The 19,725-nt window shown below is 51.4% G+C and overlaps 1 protein-coding gene and 1 long non-coding RNA gene across 2 annotated transcripts in view; one reads left to right on the top strand and one right to left on the bottom strand.

Annotated features, from left to right (window-relative positions):
- Positions 1–19,725, top strand: part of GABBR2 (gamma-aminobutyric acid type B receptor subunit 2) — a 347,346-nt gene that overhangs the window by 308,938 nt on the left and 18,683 nt on the right. The window lies entirely within an intron of this gene.
- Positions 6,971–13,898, bottom strand: LOC115499755. The gene is made up of 2 exons (XR_004344361.1): positions 13,787–13,898; positions 6,971–7,384 (listed from the first exon to the last, which is right to left on the bottom strand). It is a non-coding gene; the product is annotated as an uncharacterized LOC115499755 (long non-coding RNA).

Here is a 19,725-nt window from a genome sequence, read left to right as displayed (position 1 = left end):
TGCTTTAAGACTTCTGGATTCCAGAACCGTGCAAGAATAAATGTCTATTGTTTTAAGACACCCAGTTTGTGGAAATGTGTTACAGCAACCATAGGAAATTGATACATACAGTGAGGGACAACTTCTGAGGGCCACAGTTTCTTCATCCAGAATATGGGTCTCGATATTAATAGTTCCTACTGCAGAGGGCTTTGGGAGGATTAGAAGAGCCAGTCCCTGGAGAGGACATTGAGGGCTCTTGATGAAGGTTAGCTATACATGGAGCCTTATTTATTATCTGGCCCCTGGCCACCATGCCCCTCAGCCCCCTGAGAACTAGTCCCTCAACTTGCCATTTCCCTGTGTCTGACTCCTTGTCACTGGGTCCCCTGAGCCCAGACCGGTACGTTCCTGGCTCGGGAACCTCAGAGGAATCAAATCTGATGCCCAGACCCAGACTGCACAGCCTGTCTCCCTGAACCATCATCACCAGAGCTGCCAGAGCGAGACGATGAACATCCGCGCATGGCGTTTTAATATTTCACCCAAGAAGTCATTTTCCTACATGAGTCAGACACAGAAGCCTCAGAGAATTAAATCGAGAAAGGTAACTCTGGGCTGGAGTGATTTCTGCCAACGGGTGTGGAGGATTTTCCTGTGTCCGCTCGGCTCTTTCTTTCTTATCTGTGTCTTACAGCAGACGGGAAGCCAGCTGACGAGAGATTGCATGTTCATACCAATTATTAAAAATATATGGCAGCCTTCTGGAAATGCATTCACATGCCAAGGGAATGGAATGCATTCACAACCCAGGCTCCTGCACTGTGAGCTTTGGAGGAATGATGAGGTAGATACTACAGTCCAAGGTTCTGATCCATATGCCGCCATCTCCTAGCTGTGTGACCTGGGGTGAGTGATTCACCCCCTCTGAGCAGTGCCTATTAGGAAAGATTCCTGCCTCCCTCACAGGTTTACTAGGAGCATTAACTGGAATAACATGTTCAAGTGCCTAGCACTGAGCCTGACCCATAAAAGGCGTTCTATCATTGTGACTTTCGTTCTCACCCCTGACTCCACAAACCTTCTGACTCCATAAGGAAATTAACCCAACTACCCTGCCAGCCTCCCAGGGAAGTCCTGAGGGGCAGGGCTGCGTGTGAGGTAGATTTATCCATTCCGATGCACTTCTACCAAAATGCATTCACTTAATCCTTACACAGTCATCGTGAGCAGAGAGAGTCCTGTTCCCATTTTGCAGGTGAGCACCTGAAGGTCTGCAGAGTCAACTGACCGGCTCCGGACCATACAGGTGGCGGGTGGGGCCCCGAGGCACGAAGCTAGGCCTGCTGCTCCCAAAGCCTTGCTCCCTCCGTGCTCCATGCTGACTCTCACATGAGACCACGGAGGGGGAATTGCTTCATAAGTAGCAGAGCTCCACCCCCGGGTGAAGTCTTTACTGTTACTGCCTCCAGCATTTGTCTGTCACCAGGCATCCTAACTGCCATCTTGCCCACATTTACTGTCCTCGCTTCCCCCTTCTAGGCATAAACCAGTTGGATCAGTATCATAAGGCCCATTCCGTGGGCGTCTATGAGCATAAGCACGTGTGGGTATAACCCATCCACGCATGCACACTTCCCCCCTGCCCCGTGGCTTCTCCCACATCTACGCCCTGTGCCCCTCCCACTCGCTCTCACTCCCACATCCAGGAGGCTCTCAGCACAACCCACCCTCTGTTCTGGAGAAGCCTTCATGATGCTCAGCTGCACCATGAGACTGCTAGAGAGGCAGGAGCCATTCATTCATTTGCCCAAACTTCATTTACTAGGCTCTGCCACGTGCCAGATGCTGGGGCCACAGCACTGAGGGAGGCACAGCCCCTGCTCTCAGGACTCCACCAGTCCCAGGGAGACAGAAGCGTTCACTGACAGTGTCAGTACTCCGCCCCCAACCCTAGAGGATCACAGAGGCTAATCGCACAGGCTAATCATCCTGCCTTGAGAAATAGTTCACCAAAAAAAGGAGAGAGGGGACTTTTTTCTCCCCACATCTTGAAAGAACAAGAAGGACTTGGGTGGTTTTAAGACCACGGGAGCTGTGTGAAACAGTCTAGCATGTCCTCAAAAAATTAGACAGAGTCACCATCGGACCCAGCGATTCCACCCCTGGATCCGCACTCAAGAGAGATGACAATGTGTGCACTAATAATGGCAACAACAGGTCAAGCCCACACAGACCTCCAGCAGCTGGTGAATAGGTACACAAAATGGGTGTATCCAGACGATAGAATATGATTTGGCCATGAAGAGGAATGAAGCTTGAATACACAGTGCACCTTAACAGCATCATGTTTGGTGAGAAAAGCCAGGCGCTACCTGGCCCCATATGGTACAGTTCTGTCCATGTGAAATGTCCATAGGCAAACCCACAGAGGCAGAGAGTAGATTAGGGGCTGACAGAGGGGGATGGGGGGTAGGGTTCTACTCCCTGGGTGGGGGGGGGGGGTTTGTAGTGATGGTAGCACCACATTGTAAATACAATAAAAACCGGTGACTGTACACTGGAAAATGGTTAAGATGATGCATTTTTGGTGATGTGAATTTTATCTCAAATTTTTAAAAACAGACAAGTAAAGGTAGACACAGGCACCCCAGGCAAAGGACGCTCCAAAGCAAGGGTAGGAAGAGGTGGAAGTTCTTTGGGAAGCAACTTTCCAGTCCAACTAGAGCATAATGCGTTGTATTTTTCTACGGCTGCTTCACAGCCTTAGAAGACTGATTGTCAGCCCTAATCCCTACCGTAGCCATTAGGATCTTTTCAGTTGCAAGTAACTAAGTTGGAGTGCACAGTGGAGGCCACGTACTGACATCCTGGAAAGGTGCAGAGGTAACGTGGACTCTTCAGGCACACGGTTTAATCAGGGATCCCTTCCGTTTCTCTGTGATTCTTTCGTCCCTGCCTCCCTCCGTGCGTGAAATATGTCATCACACTAGCTTCCCACATGCTATGGAGATATGAAAAGAAAGATGCATTTCATCTAGAAAGACCTTATAAATTTGGGGCAAAATAAGGGGCTCCTGGGTGGCTCAGTCAGCTAAGTGTCTGACTCCCGCTCAGGTCATGATTTCACGGTCCTTGAGTTCGAGCCCCACGTTGGGCTCTGTGCTGACAGCTCAGAGCCTGGAGCCTGCTTTGGATTCTATGTTCCCCTCTCTCTGCCCCTCCCCCACTCATGCCTCTGTCTCTCTCTCTCTCTCTGTGTCTCTTTCTCAAAAGTAAATAAACATTAAAAAATTATTTTTTGGACAAAATAGGATTTTAGCTCAGTTTTAAACAACGGGCAAAGCCTCAAGGAATAATGGCATTCCCGGTAGATGAAAATCCTTGAGCAGGCAAGCGTAGGGTATGTGTAAGAAAGAGTTCAAGAATCGGTTGCATCTGGCTGCTTTTTTGGTAGAAAGCAGGTACAGGGCTGGAAGGAGCTTGGATTTTAACCTCAGAGGCAGTTGGGAGCCATTCAAGGAGTTGTAGCAGTGGAGCAACGTGATGAGGTCTTTATCAAGGTTCACTCTAGTTACCAGCTTCTACTTGTCGTAGGTGTGATAAGAGATAATAACGTGCTTGTGAAGGACAACGTACTTATTTGTGCTGAAGTGTCATGGAGTCTGAAATTTACTTCCAAATGGCCTGGGGGTGGGGGGAGGGTGGAAACGTACCTGTGTGTGTCTGTGTGTGTGTGTGTGTGTGTGTGTGTGATAGAGAGAGAGAGAGAGAGAGAAAGCAAGACAGAAAGAGAGAAGGGGAGCAGATATGGCAAAACGTTAGCAGTTATTGACTCCTAGAGGACAGTGCACACAAGAGTTCTTTGTACCATCAGCTAATGGATGTTTGGGGAAAAAAGTTTTCATAGGAGTGAGAGCAAAGGAGCAAAGTGGGGGTGGGGGACAGACCTCCCTGAGGAAGGGACAGGCTGGGAAGGTGACACAGTGAGGGCGAGAGAGCATGAGCCCCGAGGGACAGGGCGTGGTGTCCTCAGGGTGAGATGGGCAGAGAGACTCAAGCCACAGTGCTCAGGGCATGTGGACATGCTGGTGAGGAAGGCACAGGAGGCCAAAAACTGGGCAGCTTCCAGCCCGAGGGAGGACCAGTACCAGGAACAGAGGGCCGAGGAGGAACTTTCAAGGAGGGCTCGTTTTACACTCTTTATAATTGATGTTTGTCTGTGTGACTGTTGTGGACTCAGAATTTCAGAGCTTGAAATGATTTAAGAAACCACCTAAACAGACCCCTCATGTCCCTCATGGGGAAACCAAGGCACAGGCTTACTTAAAGCCTCAGAGCCCGATAGGTGACTGAGGATAATGTGCCAGGTTGAACCAGTCCTCAGATGCCTGTTTCCAGGTTCCTGCTCTTCCTCTGAATGCCCCGGGGAACCAGACACAGGAGCCATGACATGAGGGTACAAGAGTTTGGTCTGCCTTTCTTTTTTTTTTTTTTTTTTTTTTTTTAATTTTTTAATGTTTATTTATTTTTGTGAGAGAGAGACAGAGCGTGAGTGGGGGAGGGGCAGAGAGAGACAGAGGAACACACAGAATCTGGAACAGGCTCCAGGCGCTGAGCTTTCAGCACAGCACCCCCCCCCGCCCCGACACACACACACACAAGGCTCGAACTCGGGAACAGCGAGATCATGACCCAGGCCAAATTCAGACGCTTAACCGACTGAGCCACCCAGGCACCCCTGATCTGCTTTTCTTAATGAGTCCTTTGAAATGCTTTTTGAACTTATATCTCATCAGGGAGCTTTTGGGGGGGGTAGACTGCAGCAGGGGGTGATGGAGGTGTAGTGATAGTAACATTTGGCCCTGACTGAGCCCTCCCCTGGGGCCAGGCACTTATCTGGCGGTTTTCCACATCAGTCCATTTAATCCTCAAACCTATGAGGTGGGCACTGTGTTTACGCCTATTTTACAGATGGCAACAACAAGGTTAAATAGCTGCTACAAGGTCCCGTCATTTGTAAGTGACAGAGTTGGGACTAGCACTCAGGCAGTCTGGCCCCAGAGCTGGCACGTTTAACCACCATGCCATCGACCACACCACCTGGCATGGGTCTGCTATGCTCTCCTCCTGTTCTCAGTGACTGGCTGGCTGACTGATGATTGATCTGTTTATTTTACCAGAGGGAGGGTCCACAGCGAATTTTGGCCCCAGCCTCATTGGTATTTTTGCAGTAAGTCAAGACCTATTTATTACTCATAGAGTATTTGGGGGGCCCATGATAAAATAAGAAATGCAAAACTTAATTTCACTTCTCTGCTAGCTACACTGCTCATTCTTTTTTAATAACGCTCTCTTATCAGCCTCCTGGCAGCTTTTGCGTTTCCCGTGCATGTTAATTACTTTATTATTAACGTTGATATCTTTGGTTCGGCCCAGCATATCTTGGTGCTTTTTGTTTCCAACGTGCACCCATTTTGCCTTGTTCATTGGCATACGCGGGCCCAGTTCCTGTTTCTAAAAGGGATTCTTTGAGCCTCGGTAAACATATGGCTTTCAATTAGTCGTGCAATCCTCATTCCCATTTTCATCTCAGCCACGTCACTAATAGAGTGTTCTTAACATTTCCCCAATACAGGCTGTATTGTGTCAGGTTTCTGACATTGTTCCTCAACCCTTGTTTTATCTCCAGGTTACAGCTCAGAGAACCCCACAACCTAGCACTGAGTGATATGACAAACAGTAAGATGTCCAGAGATTGAACCCTGGGGTAGTCGGAGACAGGGCTTTGTGAGATGAGCCTGGAGGGTGATCCAGGACCAGATTCTGGGAGGACTTGAGTGTTAAGCTGAGAACTTCAGACTTCATCCTAAAAGCCAACATCCTCCCAAAGTAGATGATACAGAATGCTAATCCCATTAGGTGTCCCAAAATAAAAGGGAATGGGGGATTTCATGGTCCAACAGCTTAAGAAATCCCAGAAACTATACATCTGACTCTTGGAAATGTACAATGGACTTGAATTTAGCATGTTAAAGGCTCTGAAAAGTCCTGCAGTTTAAAATTTTTTAATTAAACATTTTAATATTTAATAATAAAAAATGTAATTAGCATTTTCAAAACTTCTTTGGCCACAGAACGCTTTTCTCATGGAGCATATTTACATCTACATATTCTGAAGAATATAATTTAGAAAGTGCTGCAGGAGGGGACGAGGAGTCTTTATGGGTTTTGAGCAGGAAGGGAGCATGCTTAGACTCTGTTTTAGAAAGGTGGCTCTGAGGGCGCCTGGGTGGCTCAGTCCATTAAGCATCTGACTTCGGCTCAGGTCATGATCTCATGGTTTGTGGGTTCGAGCCCCATGCCATGTTGGGCTCTGTGCTGACAGCTCAGAGCCTGGAGCCTGCTTTGGATTCTGTGTGTGGGTGTCTGTCTTCCCCTCCCCCACTTGTGCTCTGTCTCTCTCTCTCTCTCTCTCTCTCTCTCTCTCTCTGTCTCTCTCTCTCTCTCAAAAATAATAAACATTTTTTTAAAAAGAATTTAAAAAGTCGGGGCACCTGGGTGGCTCAGTCGGTTGAGCATCCAACTTTGGCTCAGGTCATGATCTCACGGTTCGTGAGTTCAGGCTGCGCATAGGGCTCTGTGCTGACAGCTCAGAGCCTGGAGCCTGCTTCCGATTCTGTGTCTCCCTCTCTCTCTGCTCCTCCCCCATACGCGCTCTGTCTCTCTCTGCCTCTCAAAAATAAACAAAACTAATAAAAAAAATAAACAAAATAAAAAATAAAAAAGAATTTAAAAGGAAAGAATTTAGGAAGGAAGGAAAGAAGGAAGGAAGGAAGGAAGGAAGGAAGGAAGGAAGGAAGGAAGGAAGGTAGGTAGGTAGCTGTGGCAGCCAGTCGCAATGGGAGAGACTGGAGGCAGGAGGGGAAAAGAGAGGCCCTGAGCAGTTCAAGCAAGATGTAATAAGGATTGAAACCAAAGGTTTCAAATGTTTCAATGTTTTCTTTCTCTTTTATTTCAAGCCGCATTGTTGTCTTAAAATTGGAAAATCAGTGTTGCTATAATAAATCATAGCACAAGGATTTTACTCAGGCATAAAATCTGAATGAGAAAAGCAATCTGTGCAATCTTCCATCTTCAAAGGAAGCATTTAGCCCAACAGGGTGTTGGAACACAATGGCCATCTGTTTCTGCAAATCACTGGAGTTCATCGAGGCTTTCCAATCAGATAGACCCAGATTCACGTCCCGGGTCCACACCTTAGTGGTCCTATGACGCGCGGCAGGTGGCCTCACTTCTCTGTGTCTCCATTTTCCCATACAGTGAAGAGGAAGAACAATCCTTTTCTCACAGGCAGCTTTAAGGACTGCGTGCGGTGACATGTGCAAAGTCCTTAGTGTGGTGCCTGGCACGTGATAACATAAAACAGATGTCATTGCCCTTCTGTATTAGTGGGGATAGGCTGCGCCAGGCTGCAGTAACCCTCTAAATCTGGGAACCCCTAACTCTCAGCAGCCAAACGCATCAAAAGCCTATTTCTCACTCAAAGTCCACCTGTGAATCCGCATAGTCTCCAGGGTAACTGTCTTCCACGAGGCCACTCAGCGATCCGGGCCCCACCACCAGGCAGCCAGCCGGCCTTACAACAACAGTTCTGGGCCTCAGCCCATTAGGGGCAAATGGTGCTTCACACACAGCACACTGGCCAGAATTGGCCATGTGACACCCCCCCCCCCCACTGGTAAAGGGGCTGAGAACTGTGGACAAGCAGCTGGGGTGTGGGGGGAGCCCCTGCCTCTGCCGCTCCTTCATTCCCTTCGGTCAGCCCACTTAACCTCTCTGAGCTTCAGTGTCCTCATCTGCAAAATAGGGCTCATACTTCCTGCCCTACCTTGCGTGGGATTGTCATAGGGGTATGTGTGATTATGTTGGTGAAAAACGCTAAGTTAACGTGAGAGGTGATTGTATGCTTACTTTTTGCTATGCCAAAGCTATGTCACTTTCTCTGGTCCATAGGAAAAATGTACCACTTCAACCCTCCTTAAATCTACGTTCCTATTCTTATTGCCCTGACGCATCCTGTCCCTAGATTGCTCGCTTCCCCCTCTCATTTGGGCCTTTTTAATTCTTTTTCAGTGAGATCGTTAGGTCACAGTAGCCTTTGGTGGCCGGTTCTTGGAGTGGCACAGGAGGGCAGCACATCCTACATGGAAAAGGAGACCTTGAAATGTCACGAGGGATGACAAAGGGGCCACCAGCACATTTCTCCTGGACAGCAGAGAGAGCTCTCAGGGGTTCTGCATCACAGGATCTATGGTTGCTTAGATCCCTAAGGAGCAGCAGACAGGGGTGTGTGTGTGTGTGTGTGTGTGTGTGTGTGTGTGTGTGTGTGTGTGACCAGTATTCCCTCAAACATGGACAATGACAATGTGGACCGCCAAGCTCCATGGTATGCTTCAACTGCCAAATAACCAGTGCAAACTCAGGGGACTGTAGGTGCGGGGAGGGGACAGCACTCTTGCCCTACTCAGACCCCCTGGGAAACTTGTGTCTCGGATGGGACCCAGACCCCATGCAGAGAGGGACAGGAGGACAGGAGGAAGGGAAAGGGCTAAAAACTGTGCCACATAGAAAGGGTCGATGTCAACCCAGCAAAGAGAGGTGTCCAAGGAGCACAACCGCCGGAGCTTAGGAAGGAGCCATGGCTTGCAGGGGCCCGGACGGCAGAGCCCATGACCGTTGGGCAAAGTTCTGGGGATTCAGGTCTCAGCTTAGGATGAGGAAGAACATTCCCATTTTAATCTGACTCGTCCCAAGAATGAACTGAGCTTCCTTAGGAGGTAGTGAGTGTCTCATCATCAGAGGTGTGCAAAGACGAACCCTTGGCAGAGAGTACACACTAAGGAGTGGAAGCGAAAGAAAATGTTTGAGTCTCTTCAAGCCCAAAAGGTGTGTGAATCCACAAACTGGAACAGTGTGATCTCAGAAGACTTTATATGTGTGTATATAAGGAGAGAAGGGCGGGGGCGGGGAGGAAGAGAAGAGGGCCTAGAAAAGTGAGCAGGCTGTGGGGTGAAGAAGGGGGCATGCCCACCCACCCGGTGGGGGCCGGGGGGGGGGGGGGGGGGGCTGGAGGATCCCCAGCGTGGCCAGCGGGGGGCAGCAGCACCAATCACAGCATCCTGTTTTGGGACAATCTTTGCAACATTGCACTTTGGGGGCTCCCAGTCCGCCTGCCTCCCTGAATGACAACAGGAAAATGAAATGGATGCTTTGTTCTCACTTGCATTACCCTGGGGCACGTGTGTCTCTGGGCTTTGTAGTCTTTTGTCTTACCCGGCTCTTGCTCAGTGCTCAGAGTAGCCCTTTAAAGCAGGTGACTCTGGCATTTCTCCAGGAGAACCTGGGGCTCAGCAGGAGCAAGAGCTTGGGGCCAGAACCCTCATCCAGAGGCAGGGCCCGTGGCTGTCCATCATCCCAGGGCACTGTGCTGTCGCCCTACTGCCGCTTAGCCAAGGGCAGACGGTAAAATCTGAGATGCAGCGGAGAACAGGAGAGGGGGCACTTGACGCCCGCCCACGCAGCCACCTTCCTTTCTCCTTGATGAGCTGGGACTCCCAGAACTCCAGATGAGCCAGGGTTCCAGTGAGCAGCACAAACAACAGAAAGGGCCCTGGGCTAGGAGTCAGGACGCGGGGATCAAGTGTGTGCCCCTGGGTGAGTTGCAGCCTATTCCCGGACTAGGTGTTCTCTGGGCAAAATGGGAACAAGGGTGATGGCCCTACTAAATTTTTAGGGTTGTTAGGCAGATCTAATGGCGTTGAAAACCATAAAATTGAGTGCAGGTGCCCAGCAGTGGTGAAATACAGTAGCTCTGTCCAGGACCCTGCATGCTCCGGCTTCCTGATTTAGAGCGTTCTCACACCCTAGTTCTGTCCCCTCCCTGTTCTCACCAGGCTGGGCGTGGACTTGACAGCAGGGAGTCACTGTGAACCAGCAGCCAGGCCATGCGGCAGGCTCCTGTGAGAGGGCGATGAGAAACACCGCACCTGCATGGCCAGGCTGAGTAGGGCCAGCTTGGCGGCCTTGAGGCATCAGCTGAGCAGGAGAGACGGCCAGTCCTGCCAAGGACCAGGGCTGGGCAACTTGATCGGGGCCCTCTGGGAGCTCTACTCACTTCTGGGGCCACAGACCTCTCCCCAGACCAGGGGCAGTTACCCCAACAAAGAGGCCAGAGGGATTCTGGCCTAGAGGCAGGATGTGGGTGAGTGGGCACTTGAGCAGGCATGCCCAGGTCTGACTGGAAAGTACAGGAGGAGGGGCTGCCTTTGGCCAACTCGGGGCCAGGACGAAATCTCGAGTAGGGCAGGGCACCAGAGTGACCGCGGAGGCAGCTCGTGGCTGGAGGTGCCTGGCCAACCATGTGCCCTGGGGTGGAGGAGAGCACCGTCTTGGGACACTTGAAACTCATTGCTGGCACTCTAGTGACCAGGGCACGCTTTTGTGTAGTTTGGGATTTGTGGTTTACAGCAAAGGTTTGGGAAGTTGGGCAGACCAGGGAGCAAGTTGCGGCTCCAGCATTTAGTGCCTGTGTGACCTTGAACACGGCACTCAGTCTCTCCTCTATTCATTTAGCACCCCTGAAAAGGGGCTCACTAGAGCTCACTCATGCAGTGATTGTAAGAATGCAACGGGGTGTATATATGACATGCTTAGCCCAGAGTCTGGCATGTGGAGGAACAGGTGCCATTCACACGGCGGTGAACAGGGGTTATCCCAGGACCAGGAGGGGACTTTATGGGCCTGGCCATGGATGGATGAGGCTGATGATGGGCGTCAAGGCTGGAGAGATACGTGGGGCCCATCATAGAGGGTCACGATGCTGCAGTCACGAGTCAGTGCGTTTTTCCTGCGGTCTGAGAAGCATTGAAGGTCTCTGAGTTGGGGGCCTGGGTGGAATCAGAAAAGAAGGGACACCCTGGGTTCTGGTCTCACTTGGGTGGAGCGGTTCTCTGAGCTAGACAACGCGAGAGGAAGGGCAGGTTTAAGGGAGAGAGTGACAAGTTCAGATGGAAAACGTTAGGTTGGAGGCCCAGGAACATCGAGGAAAGGGGTGCCCCACAGAGAGATGCCCCTCCAGGGGAGGAAGGGGAGCAAGAGGGCCCCAGCAGAGAAAGGCATAGATCTGGGAGAGGGCAAGGCCTGGAGGTGACAGGAGAGAGCCCATCCAGAGTGGCCTTTGAGGGTAGGGGACTAAATAGGGTCCCTCATCTCTGGCCACTAGGGTGGGTCGTGGAGACCATGGGGAGCATTGCAGTGGCCTGGGGAGAGTGGTGACAGGTACAGAATGTAGCTGGCATTCCAGATGCCTTTTTCAGAAAGCTCGGCTGCAGGGCAAGAGGAAGGGGCAACTAGTTCGAGAAACAGAAATCGCCCAAGGAGGAGTTTTGGACGAGGCTGGGGGCTGGGGTGGAGGCAGAGGGTAACTCCCCAGGGAGACAGGAGCACGGCGTGCCAGAGGCTTTCCTTCCCTCAGTCACTGTCCAGGTGATGCTGGGTACACATGAAGTGACTGTTGCCTCATGAAGCTCTGGGTTTTGTTTATGCTTAGGATTTACCTTACAGCTCACAGTCTCACCGTTCCTGCGGGCTCTGCAGGTCACAGGCCTCCCTTCTCTGCAGCCCCTCTTGTCTCCCGCTGCTCTTTTCCTTGATCTGCTCATCCCCTGCCTACCTCCTCCTCACTGGGGCGCCACCAGGGGGCCCTCTGGCCTCTGCCTGCCCAGGACACCCAGCCGTGGCTCCCACAGGCACGCTGGGAAATGCCGGCCTGCGGCTTTCTGCCTGTGGGTTGAGGCATCCTGGTCCTGCTGAGGTGGGTGCAAGCCAGACTCTAGGCAGACGACCCTGCCTCCCATCTGGTGCTGCCACCGCAGAATCACGGAATGTTGGCGCTTGAGGGGACCTCACAGGGTAAGGGGCCAGCAGACTTGCTGCTTCTAGAAAACTCAGGTGACCATGTGAACAGTTAACCCATATTTCCACGTACCCCAGTGTCAGCTGAGGTCTCGTGGGCCCTGAGATCTTGGAAGAACTGCCTCAAACCCCCCAGATGGGAAGCCAGGGACTAGGGACACTCTGGACAAGCAGCATGGACGTGGGTGGGTGGCAGACAGACCCAGCTCACGCAGCCAGGCCCTGTGCTTCCTAGCATCTCATTCAGGAGAAGCCAAAAATCTGGGTGTTCCCGTGAATCACCTGAGTTTTAAGTCCTGCCTATGAAGACAAAAAAAATGTAAGCACTGTGTGGATCAAGTAAAACGCGTCAATGGCCCTCACGCCGCCCAGAGGCTGTGAGCTTCTCCCTGCCCTAGAACTGAGGGAAGACCCACACGCTGGCACCCAGCCGTCCCCTGGTGACTGTCTCTCTTGAGGATGTGCCACTGGGTCATCGACTCATCTGGGGAGGTGTGTGTTTGGGCACTGGTCTCATTCCCCAGCACAGGCAGGCTTGTGCTGACAGGGGCCGCTGCAGACCATGACACTGACACCCGAGAAGCAGGGGGGCCACCGCCCGTTCACCGGGCGCCTGGTGAAAGCACCCTCACGATCGAGCGCCTCTTGGCTTTGGGTTCGGTGGCAACATCCGTGAGCACTTTCTGCTCCAGGCTTGCCCCGGAGGCCTCAGACACAGGCCCAAGGAAAATAGGGGCGCCTTCGAAGGCCCACCTCCCCAGGGAAGGGAACAGAGGCCGCAGGAAGGACAAAAGAAGTGGAGCTGCGCCCCCCCCCAACCCTGCTTTGCGAGAAGGAGATGGTGCTTGCCTCCACCTCTGGCTTGCTGTGTAACCTTAAGCAAGTCTCTTGTCCCATCTGAACACATATGGGCTCCAAAGGGCTAGAAAGATTAGGACCTATTACGGCACTCATCAGCCCTTAACTTCCCCCAAGACAGTCCTCACCCCAGCAGTGAGCCTTTCACAACCATGAGATTTCCCACAAGATTCCAAATGCAGAATGCCTGTCTGAACAGGACCAGGCGGGGAACTTGCTGTCCAAATGGTGTCCTCAGGCTGACCAGGGCTCCTTGCCCTCCTTGGTGAGGTCCTGGCCACCTCCTCCACCTCATCTCCCCTCCACAAAGCAGGGCTCCGTGAGGATGTGGCCAGAGGGCATCAGGTGAGCGGCTCTGGGCCCCATGTTTGTTGTTCTGGAAGTTGTTCCAGCCCTATGTGAGCAAGGGCGCATAGCACCAACGGATCGGATACACCCAAAAGCCAGCTCCGGGGGGCTGATACGGCATTGCCTAGCACCCATGAATGGCAAATCCCCATAAATGTTGTGGTGAGCAGCCCACAAGGCTGGCCCCTCCTGTGCCAGCCTGCAGCATGACCCAGTGCCCAGGGCACAGGACCGGGCTCAGGACACCTGCATCTGGGCGTCTACTCAGTTACCCACTCACTATGAGTGCTCTGCCGGGCCTCAGTTTCTCCATCTGTAAAAAGAGGAATTGGAGTAGTGCATTTAGTGTTTGGAAATGGGCAGCCAGGGGAGGGAGATTTGCACTGTTCCAGTGACCAGAAACCACGCCTGGCTTTTAGGGCCCACAGCCTAGGAGCTCTGAGTGCCCTGCACTGAACAAGACAGTCCCTCACAGCAAAGAATTGTACCCTCTCCAAAGAAAAACATGTGGGAGCATCCCTGTTGAGAAACCCCGGTGTGTGATCTCACAGGTCCCTTCCAGATCCGGGATCCTGAAAAAAATTCACCCAAACTCAACCAAACATTCTAAAAAAGAAATTCTTACCTTGAAATGACAGCTCTAGCTTTGCTGCCTCAGAGATGTGGGGCTGCTGCTGTTGAGATAAGCAGCCCAGCCCCAGAGGGATCCAGAAGGTTCCTCCCGGCTCTAGCGCTCTGTGACTCTGCAGTGGGAGATAATGATGATGGTTTACATATAAGGAGCGGGCTTTCCAGCCTCTAAGGCCCGCTAAACACACCATTTACCTCCTTTGATGGTCTTGCCAACCCTGGGAGGTTGCAGATGAGCAAATCATGGCTCAGAAAGGCTTAGGGATGTGTTTAAAGTCACATAGCTGGCAAGTGATGGACCTGGGGTCTGAACCCAGGGCCCTTTCCCGTCCTTGCCCAGACTTCCTTGATGAGACTCCCTCACGATTTCCCCCAGAAGAGGCATTCACCTGCCTTCCCAGGAAAAGAAAAGCATCTCAGGATTCTGAAATGCAGCCCATGAAGGCCAGACACCCTCCCCTCCCCTCCCCTCACCACACACATTCAAATTCACATTGATATACATACATATACTCTCCTCTAGTAGAAAAAAACACCAATTTTACAATGTATTTCAAAAATCAACTTTGAAATTAAAAAAGGAGAAGAGGAAGAAGAAGGAGGAGGAGGAGAAGGAGGCGGAGAGGAAGAGGAGGGGGAGAGGAAGGGGGGGAGGGAAAGGAGGAGGAGGAGGAGGCAGAGAGGAAGCAGCAGCAGCAGGAATGGCCCAGTGAAAAAGTTCTGAAAGTCAGCTTCTGGGAGCTGGTCAGAAGGTAGAAGGCACCCCTGCTTCAAAGCAGCACAGGCTGAGTAGGGCTTGGGGACCTGAGCCACTCACAGCAGTGGCAGGCATAAAAGGTCCAAGGGACCAAGAGCCCCGTGGTCACAGGTGAAGCATATGGCTCCCTTCACTCCCACCATCCAGAACCCCCACCCCAACCTCCCTGCCCAGACTTGAAACCCTGGCCGGCCCCACGCAGGACACACAGAAGCCCAGTGTGGTTGAGATCTGTTCCAGGGTCAGAACATACAGACAAGCTGTGTCAGGTCTGTGCTGGTACTAAGCTATCACTCAGTGTCAGGGGTGTGTGAGTGACAAGAGAATCTGGATGTTTGACCAAAGATCTGCTAAGCTGAGGACCAAACGTCACTCTGTTGTCTAGGATCCTTTAAGGCCTCACTGCCCAGAAGGCGGTCCCTGGACCAGCAGCATCAGGGTCACCTGGGAGCTGCTTGGAAATGCAGCATCCTGAGCCGCAGCCAGACCTCCCGCCCCCATCTGCACTTTAACAAGCTCCCTGGGTGGTTTGTGTGCACAGCATCGAGTAAAAAGCAGTGTCAGCCCCTCACTTACTACCCGCCAGCCACGCTGGCCTCCTCTTGCTCCCTAAAACATGCCAAAGTCTTTGACATTTCAGATCTTTCCTACCTGTTGTTCCCCCTCTCAGGAATGCTCTCCCCCTACGTGCTCACATGGCTGCTCTTTCTCACCCTTCAGGCCCTCAGACTAAATGTCACCACTTCAGAAAAGCCTTCCTGGACTGCCTGACCTGCAGTCGGTGCCCCCCTTGGCACTTTTCTTTGGCTGCGCTGATCACCGTTCTGTTCGCAGCTGCACTGTGTGGTTCGCGCTCCCTAGAGTGACCACTCCAAGAAGGCAAGCGCCCTGCGGGTGTCTATACCTGGACCCGGCGTGGAGCATAGCCCGTGGCACACAGCAGGCACACGAGACTGAGTCGATTCTGAATGAGTGAGTGTAGGACAAATACAGTCATGAAATATAGGACAAATGTAGTCATCCCTCAATGTGCGCAGGCTCACATTAACTGCACCGTAAGTTAACCCTTGGACTCGCTTTGCACCTGGGAAACTGAGGTCTCCAGAAGGGTGGGGCGTGCCAGACGCTCACCCAGCAAGTCTACGGTAGAGCGAGACCAAAGCCTTTGGCCTTTCAGGACTCACCACCTCCACCCCTGCCCGACTCCCTGCCTGTCCGTTTGTGCGGCCTGAAAAAGCAGGATGTTTGCAGGGGCCACTGACCTACATTGTGAGTAATTGCATTATGCAGAGGGACTCTCGGGCCAGCTGCTCTCCTTTTGCTGCACAGATGGGGGAGGCTTTCCCGGGCAGCTTCTGCAGGCCTCCCGCCGATCAGCGGTCGGACCAGGAGTCAGGTGTGAGCCCTTCCAGCCTCTGGCCCTCACGGACAGGCGTGGCCTCTCTGCTGGGCACCACACCCTGTCAGGCAGGAAGAGCATTTTATCAGCTTGCATTCCACTCCCAGCGCCAAAGCACAGCCTTCACAGAGCTCCGGGGGCTTCAGAGGAGGCCGCTATTGAATGTTCAGCAGTTAAGTCATTCCTCCCACAAACAGCACCTCACAGTTTATACAGCAGGGTTATAGGATTATACATACCCACTGTCTCCTTGGAATGTGATGTGGTGCTTGTGAGAGGCAGGGCAGGCTGGGAAGAGTATCTGGTGAGGGAGGAAAGAAAAGTGACTGGTTCGGGAGGGAGACAGACCTGGGGTAGAACCCAGCTCCAACAGGTACTAGCTAGAAATTTGGGGCAAGTTCTTTCATCTTTCTGTGCCTTGGTTTTCTCATCTGCAAAATAGATACAACACTTTGTTGGAGGCTTCAACAAGACAACATATGGAGACCTCACAGCTTAGTACCTAGCACACTGCTGTCACCCGAAACAAGAGAACTGGGTGTTCTTAGGGTGCCTATTACTGGGTGAGGTCAACTCACTCCCCCTCTGAGGCTGCTTCTCGTGGAATCGTCCTGATCTTACTAGAATGGAAGAGCCCTGAGGACAGGGCTTTTGTCAGCCCTGGTTACTGCTGTATTCCCCCCTGCCCAGAACAGTACCTAGCAGGTGGTAGTGCTTTATAGTTGTGTGTTGAATGAATGAATGATTACTTAGGTAATTGCCCAGGTGGACGGCAAGTAAGGAAGAAAAATAGAGGAAAAAAAGCAATTTGAAAGCTCTTGTAGGCTATTCAGCCATGGAAATTGATTTAGACCAGTCGAAATGCTGTAGTGCCCAAAAGTATGGAGAAGCAAGATTGCAATCCTGGCTTAGACCCTTATACGAGATCGCAGCATGGCATCTGCAGGGGGTAATGCCCTGTGATCGCTGGCCCTGGACTGCATGACAGGCCCACGCTGGGAGTGTGGATGAGTATAGGGCCAGATAGGCCTGGGTCCTCCAGCCCCACCTTTCCCAATATCCCCTACCCTCCCACAGCACTCCCACTGCGGGGAACTGGCGGGGGAGGGGGGATCCTCCAAGGTGCCTGGAAATCTGGCCTCCTGTAAGACCACTGGGTGCTTTCTTAAGTAACCCAGGATGCTGCTTCCGGCTTTGCGGCCCCACCGAGCCACAAAAGTAGCTGTGTCCTCAGCAGAGGGTGATCCACAGCGCCGGTCCAGACCCTCCACGCTGGTCTTGGATGCCCTCTAGTGGCACTTTGGTGTATGACAACTCCAAGTAAGGGCTCAGGTGGTGGCGCCTTTCCACACCCCCACCATCCTTCCTCCCCCAACATCCCACCCTTTGCATCATCAAGTGCGTCTCTCCCCATGTGTGTGACTGTTCAGACCACTCTGAACTCAAGTCCCAGGCATGATTAGAATCGATCAGATAAGAAAAGGCATGGCTTTTACAGTTGGCTTTGAGATTCAGTACAGGGGTACTGACTATTCAAACTCCCCACCCCCTGGCCCCAGGAGTACATGAACCTCATCACTCCTAAAACCACCCAACCCCTACCACTCTTATCCATGTACAGTGTGAACAGACATGGGGTTGTGTGAGGATGATGTTAATGACCAGGAGATTTTTGTGGCTTACTTCTGGTTCAACACCTTTGCACTAGCTCACCCTCAAGACCACTGACTTCTCTGAACTCTTGACTGGCCCTTGATTTTTTTGCCACGCTCCCACCTCTGCAGTGGTGGCTGTGCTTAAGTTTATTGAGATGGGTAAGGGACTAAAAAACCAGATGTAGGGATTAGGATTTCAGGATGGGGAGCATGGAGGGGGTGGGAGTGGGCAGGCTACTGGCAAGTTAAAAGGTAACCTGGCTAGAATGTCAGCTGCAGAAGGAGGAAGACAGAGCTAGCAGCAGTTTGATAAGAACTACCTAATGGAGTCTTAGTCAACCATAAGGAACATATGAATCACCAGTGGAAGGTAGTTGTTTAGAAAGCCAAGGATATGTGGAGCAAGGGCATAGGCAGACTCGCTTAGGACCACCACCTGGAGTGCTGAGCTCGATTACAGGCCTATAGATCAATGATGAACTTGAGCAGTTTGAAGGACCAGGTCGACTCGTGGCAGGAGGTGATGTGTACCTTCACGGCAGCTCTTTCCTCCTGAGGAAGGGTGTGCGGACTCAAGAAGAGAGCTTGGGATTATTCTGAGGACCCCAGAGGAAAGGCAAGGACCAATGGGTGGAAGTACTGGTGGAGAAGGTTCTGGTTCAGTAAATGAGCTGTGTAACCACTCACCAAGAGTGGGAGGGGGCTCTCTGTCACTGGGGATATAAGAGCCAGACAACCATTCTTGGCCTCCCACGAATAGAGTTTTCATAACATTGAACAATGGTGTATGACAGCATCAGTCCTTTATACACAAAGAATCTAAGAATCTGTCATAAATTATTGCCTTTCATTGGAGAACAACAGATACTATCATCATTAATGGGTTTGCTATTCATGCATGACCGTAATGGGCCTGTGCTACTGCATTCTGATGTCTGCTTGGTTGTCAGACATTAGAGAAACCCAAGTTTCACTGTTATAAGTCACTGTTGACCTTGGGACCAGCTCCTTTCTCAGTATCCTCAATTAAACAGTGAAAGTAAATTAGGAAACCCCCATTACCCTTACTAGAATTCAGCCCAGCTCCTGGGCGGGTAGCAGTAGAGGGGAAATTTCTAGCCTGGCAACTCTGACTGTGGTTCCTGGAGATCACCTCCTGGGTTGGCTCTCACTAGTACCCACGGCTGCCACTGCAGAGGCCTCAGGGATCCATTCCAGCCTATGTGTGGACTCAATGACCATGGAACCAGAGTCTGAGCTAAGGCTTTCTGTGGCTTGAGAAAACAAAAGGAAAATCAAGCTTAAGAGAGGATGCGGCTGGATGATCTGGTTACAAAATGGCCTTAGTGCGCCATCATTTCCCAAATCACAGGAGTCCAGGCCATTGCCTGCCTCAAAGTCCAGGCCTAGAGAGCAGGGCCAAGAGAAATAAGTTTCCCATTCCCGGTTACCTAAGGCCTGCTTTCCACATCCCTGGATCCCACCAAAGTGCTCCTTCTTCCTGGTGAGTGACCCTGGGGATGCTTACCTCTTCTTCTCAGGCATGTGGCTTTACTCCGGGCCTCAACAGGACAACTTCATCCTGGACACAGTTCTTTGATGAGATACCCTCAGTGTGTATCTGTTCCAAAGGCAAATAGATTCACAAATACATCTTCAACTTTACTTAGTAAATTTGTTGTTTGGATGTAGAGATCCTAAAACTATTTTGTATCTATTTAGCATTGAGCAAATGAGTGACTATTGTGATATTGTGGAAAACCAGAGATCTCACTGCAAGAAAAGAAAGATGCAAATACGGAATGGGAAGAAGAGCCCCGTGGTGTAGGATTTTATCTCTATCTATCTATAAACAGATGGTAGAGATATAGGGATAGGTACATAGAATGATGATGGATGGATGGATGGATGGATGGATGGATGGGTGGATAGATGGATGGATAAGTAGATTAGATAGATAGATAGATAGATAGATAGATAGATAGATAGAGGAAGGAAGTAATGATACCCTAGGAACAGTGAGCACATCTGGTGCCCAGATCTTGGTTTCTAAATATCATTCTCCACTAAAAAGAACCAAGACACCTCAGAGAAATGACTGATCCTAGGCTGGGGAAAGGAAA

Source organism: Lynx canadensis, chromosome D4 (genome assembly GCF_007474595.2).
Source record: "Lynx canadensis isolate LIC74 chromosome D4, mLynCan4.pri.v2, whole genome shotgun sequence".
NCBI classification, from domain to species: Eukaryota; Metazoa; Chordata; class Mammalia; order Carnivora; family Felidae; genus Lynx; species Lynx canadensis.
Note: the sequence above shows the minus strand (reverse complement) of the source record. Positions and strands in the feature narration are given on the sequence as shown.